Here is an 8433-nt window from a genome sequence, read left to right on the forward strand (position 1 = left end):
GAAAAAGTGAAGGATCTAACTTGTTGATTTTGGCAGTTTATGTTGATGATTTGTTTTTCACAGGTACAAATTTGAACATGATCAAAAGGTTCAAATTAGAGATGTCCACGAACTTTGAGATGTCAGATGTTGGAAGACTAACTTACTATCTTGGCATCGAAGTTAAACAAGAAGATTTGATGATTACTATAAACCAAGAAGCGTATGCTCAACGTATTTTAAAAGAAGCCGCTTTACTTGATTGCAATCCAACCCACATTCCATTAGAACCGGGAAATAAATTGTCAAAGGCCGAAGATGAACCCGAAATCGACCCGACACAATATCGAAAGGTGGTGTGATGCCTTAGATATCTCTTGCAAACAAGATATGATTGATAACATTGCCATGTGATTATGATAAAGAGAAATTACAAGGGTTTTCAATGAAAAATGTAAAGACTACAAAGAATAAAGCGGAAAATACTAGCTAGACAAACCCTAACGGTCTAAAGGTTAAAGGGCTCATAAACAAGCGGACTAATAATATATAGGCTAGCATCCCCCTCAAACTCATAATGCCACAACAATAAGCATTGAAAGTTTGTCACACAAGAACCGAAACCGAAAAGCCGATAGAGCATTCGTAAAAATATCCGCAAGTTGCAAGGTTGATAAAACAAACGGAAGTGATATGGTCCCGAGCTGTAGGTGATGACGAGTAAAATGACAATCAATCTTAATGTGCTTTGCCCGCTCATGAAAAACAGAATTTCTCTCAATTTGTATTGCACTTTTGTTATCAAATGCAAGGAAGTAGATGAAGAAATGTGAACTCCCATATCCGCAAAACTTCCAGCGAAAAACCAATACACGAAGAATATGGCGAAAAATCAATACACGGATAAGATGGAAAATCGGTTATAACTTGGATATCATATAATCAAATATACATTTCAACAACCATTGGTTTTTTTACGTCAATAATAAATAGTAAACATACAATGAGCTTGAGTTCAATAGAAAAAGTAGACCATAGGGCATATGAAAACTAATACACGAATAATATGGCGTTTATAATATACTTTTATAAGAATGTAATCAATAATAGAACTCTCTCTCTTTTTTTCGCAAATAATAATAATGATGAATTCTGCTGGCCTAATGAAGACATGTGCCCAAGAGAAGCACCTTAAATCACGTATCTTTGACCATGAAGATCTGAATATATTTCTGGACTGATTTTGTTGGATTACATAATTATTAATCATATTTGTTTAATAAAAACTCCCACATGCTACACACTCATGGTGAAAAAGGCCCCATTTTGCTTCCCAAACAAGCATATCGCCAATTCATTTTATCACTATGATTCAATTCTCTTATTAGTTTTATGCCACATTACCACATGCATATTTTAAAGATTATTTAGTTTATTAAATTAACTGTAATTATATTTACTTAAACATTTGAAACCTTTTCATTTTTTAATCTAGATGTTATTGTTTTGATATTGGAAAACACATAAATATATGACTCGCAAAAAAATTATTCTTACAGAAATTTTCCAACCTATAAAAAGACATGAACATGCGTAGGGCCACATCCTTTGAATATAAATTATGTAATAATTATTATTTTAAGGAAAATAAGAAATATTAATAATATGCACCCCCAAATTGGTGGGAATTTCTAACGAAGAATAGGGTGACCCACTATTTTGGTGAGACCTCTCCATGTGCTTGGCTGTATAAACAATATGGGGTCTACTTAATTAACAAATGTCCTTTTTCCAAAACCATATTTGAATGAATAAAAACTAAGTTGTTTTTGTTATTAATTTTTTTTTCATAAGAATTTTTACGTTTGCGTTTATGATTTTTACTGTATTAGACGATAGACCTTTTTTTATATATAGATTGCGCGATTTATGATACGCAAATAGCAAAGCAAATTTAATAGAAGTTGAAAAACCAAAATTTTAAAGATGAAAGCAAAGTTGTCTTTGTTACAAATCACTTTGGCAATCTCTTATATTGAACCTCCATCCTCCATTTCTCTCTAAGTCTTTCTTGTGCTTCTTCTTCTTCTTCTTCTTCTTCTTCTTCTTTTCTCTCTCTCTCTCTCTCTCTCTCTCTCTCTCTCTCTCTCTCTCTCTCTCTCTCTCTCTCTCTCTCTCTCTCTCTCCTCTCTCTCTCTCTCTCTCTCTCTCTCTCTCTCTCTCTCCTATGAAGACTATGATGGTAGCTCAAGAAGGCATCCAAAGGGATCGCATTGATCCCAAATCTTATATGTCGTGTTTCTGTGTATGTATGTAGCGAATTGGGATCATGTCATCCTTTTGGATTCCTCCTTTGGTTGCTTCAAGCTTTACAAACATCAAATATCTGCTCCAAGTATTTTTTTTGAAGATGGAAAAGAACGTGAAGTTTATCTTTCAGTTTCATAAGCAAAACTAAACTATTCGATTGAAAGTTCAAGCAACTTGAAGAGTACTGAGAGAGGAGGGAAAAGAGAGTATATTGGTGGACATTTCTCCAAGTACAAGTAAGTATATTTTCATTTATTTAACCTTTTAACTCTTGATTTCACCTCAAGAGTTATGTCACAATGCCCTTAAAATTTTTATGTTGCTGATACAATCTTGTAAGTGTGTAATATTTGTATGGGGTTTTTTATTGTATTTCATTTCAAAAGAACCCCATATAAAAATTAGTTTTTCTTCGTGTTATTCTTAAGCGGGTTTACATCAAGTTCAAAATTTTATGAAAGTTTTTTCTTGTGTGAACGTAAATTTCCCACTGAGAAGGTTGTAATGCTTATTATCAGTATAATCTTTTTGGTCATGATACATCTCATAATACTTTTAGAAGTATGTTATGATCGATGAACATATATATACACACATAAATATATACAATTAGTTTGTTTCCATTTTTTATTTTATATCATCACATAATAAATGATTGAAAAACTAAATTTGAATAATTCTAACGATTATTTTGCTTTCATATGTAAACACGATCATAACTAAAGTCTAAGTCTTTCTATCATGCAAAAGAATATGAACTTCATATACTAATGATTTTTCTTGAAACAATGCTCCTTAAGAAACCGACGAATAAAAACTCGTTAGATATCATTTAAAACCAACGAATAAAATAACAAGACAACTATCGATGTCAAATAGTTGTGGGGAAGGATATTTGTCGACATTAACATAAGAAATTCAAACTCGTTTGCTTTGATGGACGCATGTTGCCATGTGACTAGAGCTCGTTTGACAAGTCCAAAAACGATGTATGGATAACGTTTGGATCAAATGCATCGATCGTGTGGTTGTAGCATGTGTATGGAAAGTCAATCTTTAGGGAATTCAATGAAACATCTTTAATTATCTATGAAATAATAAAAAATACACAAGTTCTATCCTCCCAGTATAGTTTATCTGTAGTTTTATAGGAAAAAATAAATTAAACGAGGTATTGATCCCTAAAAGGAAGTTGGTGATATTCTGATTGTATGAACATGGGAGAAAAGGTAGGATAGGCTACTCAAGACACAATGGGCATATAGAATGAGTGAAGCCCTTTAAGAAAGGGAGTCCAACGCCACATGAGTTTTTAGACTTGAGGGACTTTATTTGGAATCCAATGAATTCTGGGCTTCTTTTCAGCAACTTTAAGTCTTTGAAACTAATTTTAAAAATAAAGGGAATCTTGCACATGGTGATTAAATATAAACTTTTTTTATTTAGGAACTTTTACTAAAAGTCATGTGATCAAGTTTACCAAATCGTTAAGAACAGTTTTAAATTACCAATAAAAAAATCGACTAAAGTTGCACATTAAGAAATAGTGGAACTTCAAAATCTTTAATTTACTGTATTCTAAAAAGGCTTAAATGTAAGAAATCTTGCACAACATGAGTAGCAGAGTAGGCATGCAAGTTTTTAGCCTCTAAATAGCATGTAGCGGATTATACTAATGACGCGTGACCCATTTCACAAACAAGAAAATTATAGAGTTTAAATAATAATTTTTACCAAATTATTATTTAATATTTTTACGTTGAATCTTATTAATGTTAGTAATAAAGCAAACATATAATTAATATATTGGTTTTATTAAACATTATATTTTAATTTTTAAGTCATTGTATACCATTATTTGATAATTTTATGGGAAAACCTTAGAAAAACCCAACATATTTTCACCAAATGCTTAAAAAAACTACTATATTGTTTTTTAGTACACTAAAACCCTTATATTTTCTAAAATCCTTATTTAAGGTTTTCTGAGTTTAGAAAAACCTACTCTATTTTCATGAAAGGATTAAAAAAACCATTATATTATTTTTTTTTAGTGCATTTAAACCCTCAAATTTTTAAATTTTTTTTAATCTAATGAATTGTAACAATAGAAACATTAAGAATCGAGTACCTAACATTTTTGGCTATCTAGGATTTACCGAGCTCAATGCCTTAAATGATACATTTTAAAAAATATAAGGGTTTTAACGTACAAAAAAATAATATAGTGGTTTTTTTAAGATGTTGATGAAAATATGTTAGGTTTTTTATAAGATTATCCCTAATTTTATATGTCGTTTAAATTTATATAAATTATATATCAAACATATGATGATCTATATATAACGAATAACAAAATGTATAAAAAAAATAAACACTACAACTTTTAGTAACATAAAAACACTAAAACATTTATTATAACATTTATATTAAAAAAGATATATATACAACAAATAACAAAAGATATGAAAAATAAACATTATAATTTTTAATAACATAAAAACATTAATTTAATAGATATGGTTAATGTCATAAAAACCTTTAAGTTTGCACGAAATTATCGGATTTACCCAAAGTTCAAATTTGTGTTCGTTTTTGTCTCAAACTTGCATTAAATGTTGCGTTTTTACCTATTAACTGGTTTCCCTTTAATGAGTCGGTTACCAGTTGCTTAGTTGGAAGATACGTGGCTCATTAAATCCCTTTATGTAGACCGATTCAAACATATCTCCATTTGACCTCTTCCACCCCCACAGTTCGTCGTACAAATTCTTCTTTCTACAATGGTAAAATGACAATTTCCTCTGCAAGATCAAGCTTCAAAGGTGGTTCAAGAAAGAGGAAGAAGAGGGTAATCACATGTGACTGTGGTGATGTTTGTCATATATCAGTCTCATGAACCCCTGAGAACCCAGGACGAAAATTTTGGGGTTGCCTTAATTATCAGGTAAAAACCTCTATATTTTCGTACTAATTTCTCCCTAAAATTTTCAGGTTGCCCTAAGTTTCCAAAGAGGACCATATTTAATAGAACCCTAAATTTTTGTTCGTTGTAGGTGGAAGGAGGAAACTATGATTTTTTTTTCAAATGGGTGGATGGCGAACTAGATCAAGAAATGGAGATGTCTCATACAAAGCAGATCAAGCCATTGTTAGAAGTGATCATAGGGTTGTTAGTGCTTATATTGATGATGGTAGCAATAGTGGTTATCAATATGTAGTTTTGTTGGTTTTGCAATCTGTTTATGGTAATGTAGGAAGGGTAGTGAAGACCTTTTTCATGTATTAGCAATGTATTAAGGGTAATCAAGAATTGTTACATCTTTTTGATGTATTAATGGTAATTAATTGTTATTTCATTTATATGTTGCACTTGATCTCTTGATAATGGTATGGTATTAAGGGTAAAGTAGAATTGGTTACACTGACAATGAAAGCACATTGTTAATGCTTATATAGTAATGAAATGTAAGGGTAAATTGGTCCATTAATGGTAATCAGTTAATAATGTTATTTACTTGTTAATGGTATGGTATTAAGGATGAAGTACACTTGGTTACATTGACAATGAAAGTACATTTTTAATGTTTATATAGTAATGAACTGTAAGGGTAAATTGGTTATATTAATGGTAATCAATTATAATAGCAACATACCTACCAAAAAAGCCTTAACATCCACAAGAAAAAAAAGCACCATTGTTACCATAATTTGGGGCATCCATTATAAACTTAAATAAAAATCATCCATTATATAAGTTTTACTAGCATATAGCAGCCATCTATTTTGTATACCAAAACATGTACCCAAAAGCCTGAAAAATATCTAAAAAGACAAGACATAATGTAACACTAAACAAATGGATGTATGTTGCAAGTAGTGGGTTTATACCAAAAAGGGTTACCTATACAATTTCCTAACTATACCATCCCCATTTTGCCCCCATATACTTATCTAACTACTCCAAATCTACTAGATAGCTAGACGTGGAACCCCTTCCTTTTTTCCGAAACAAGGATTCTTTAGCTTTTGCAGGATGATCCTTTCCGAGGGATTTCTTGTCCTTCTGAGTTGTACATGCCCGTCATCATCAACATCTTTTCCTTCCATATTTGCTTCATTATCCTTACCATCACCCTCACCATCAGCCTCAACATCTGTGACATCCCCATTTTTACGGCCATAAAAGACCGATTTCGTTTATGCTTTATAATAAAATCAGAGTAACTTTTTATAGAAAGTGTTGCGGAATCTGTTCCCAAAAGAAAATATGATAAAGTTTTATCAAAGCATTTACGAAGAAACGTATTTTCATTACATTACAAACTTCGGGATGTCATTCTCAATACAGATCAAAAGCATAAACAAAACTGTTGGATTAGTGTCTAAGTCCATAACTATTTTGGTATGTACTTGACCCGATGGTGCATGGTCCTTTTGGGTTGCCTTCACCAAAGCAACTTGATTGGAGAAATAAATAGAGAGAGAGGTTATTATGATTTATTGATATGTTATAAGAATAATATATTAAAGGAGAAATCATATTTGTTTAATTAATATTGGTCAATAATTAATTAAGAATTAATTTTGTGATCAAGTGTAATTAATTAAACTAGAGGGGCTGAATTGTAATTATGTGATAGTTACAAAATAAGGTAAGGATTATCATAAATATAGGGTGAACGGATTTAAGGTGATAATGCCTTAAAATTCGACTAGGATAAGGGTTTCTAAGACTTATCTTATGGTTGCTTGGTGGGCAAGCAACTAGATAAGGATAAGGACTAAAACCCTAATCTTTACACCTATATAAACCCCCTAAGGCTCATGAATTCGTCAAAGCCTTCCCAATAAGTCCTAAGGATGAATTCCTACCTCTCTCCTCTCTCTTTATACCTTCTCCACTTGCTTATGGTGTTTGTAAGCCATTAGAGGAGTGACACTTGTGACTCTAAGCCTTCCAAAGTCAATACAAGGAGATTTGGGATTGTTATTGCTACATAACAATCAAGGTAACATTATAAACCTATTCTAATATCTAATATGATTACTTGTATGCTAGAATTAGGGTTTATAGTCTTGGATTCAAAGCATGTACAATAGAGAAACCTAGATCCAAGCATTAGGGTTTGTATGAGCACATAGGATGTCTTATAACCAAAACCCATCAGTGGTATCAGAGACTTGATTGGTTTCTATTGTATTGATGCTTGATAAGTTTGAAAATTTCGAATTTTGTGTTTCTGGAGGCTGGACTCGCCGAGTCCATAGATGAACTCGCCGAGTCCAAGGTGACTCGACGAGTCGGCTCGTCAGATGGAGGGTACTTCGGGATTTATTGTTGTTTTTGCTTATGGATAGTTACCTTATCATGTTAGATCAATATTAATCCGATTATATGATATATTTGACTATAATTTTGATCTAATTGAAGATATTTATCAATTAATAAGATAATTGTTTCCTTATGTGATAATTGATTAATTATTTTGAGTAAATTGATAAATTGTTTTGCAAGAAGTCATTAAACAAATCAAATATGGATAATTATGTGATTAAATGTTAATTTTGAATTATTTGTTATTTGATCCTTGTTGTTATGAAAAGTTTCATATTTTGCCCTTTAGGTTTTATAGTTTAAATTTGAACCCAAAAGTTTTGTTGTTTTGAAATTTAAATAGTTGAAACCCTAATGTTTTGAAAAAAAAGGTTTCAAAACTTGCCCTCAAGTTTTGGAATTTAAATTTTGATTAAATGGTTTAATTTTGATGTATATTTAAATTCTAAACCCTAATGTGTTGAAATGTTTCAAAACTTGCCCTCAAGTTTTGGAATTTAAAAGTTGATTAAAAGTTTAATTAGGAATGTTAAATTCTAAAACTGTAGTATAGTTTTGAAAAAGTTCAAATCACACCCTTATGGTTTTATTAATTAATTAAGGTGTATAATTAATAGAGATTTAATAAATCCATAAAAGTTTAGGTTTACAATTTAATTGAATTAAAAGTATAATTGTTAAATTAGACCACCTAGTATTTTGCAAGTATAAAATACACCCTATACTATATATAACATTAAAAGTCTAACATTATATATATATATATATGTATGGGTAAAAGTCAGTCTTACCGTTAGTAGGCCTCA

General features: G+C 30.9%; 1 long non-coding RNA gene across 1 annotated transcript; it reads left to right on the top strand.

Moving 5' to 3' along the window:
- The first annotated feature begins 1743 nt into the window (after positions 1 to 1743).
- Positions 1744 to 5648, top strand: LOC111905711 (uncharacterized). Its single transcript, XR_002854982.3, has 2 exons — positions 1744 to 5236; positions 5346 to 5648. It is a non-coding gene; the product is annotated as an uncharacterized LOC111905711 (long non-coding RNA).
- Positions 5649 to 8433: the final 2785 nt, after the last annotated feature.

The sequence above is a fragment of the Lactuca sativa genome, chromosome 2 (assembly GCF_002870075.4).
Source record: "Lactuca sativa cultivar Salinas chromosome 2, Lsat_Salinas_v11, whole genome shotgun sequence".
NCBI lineage: Eukaryota > Viridiplantae > Streptophyta > Magnoliopsida > Asterales > Asteraceae > Lactuca > Lactuca sativa.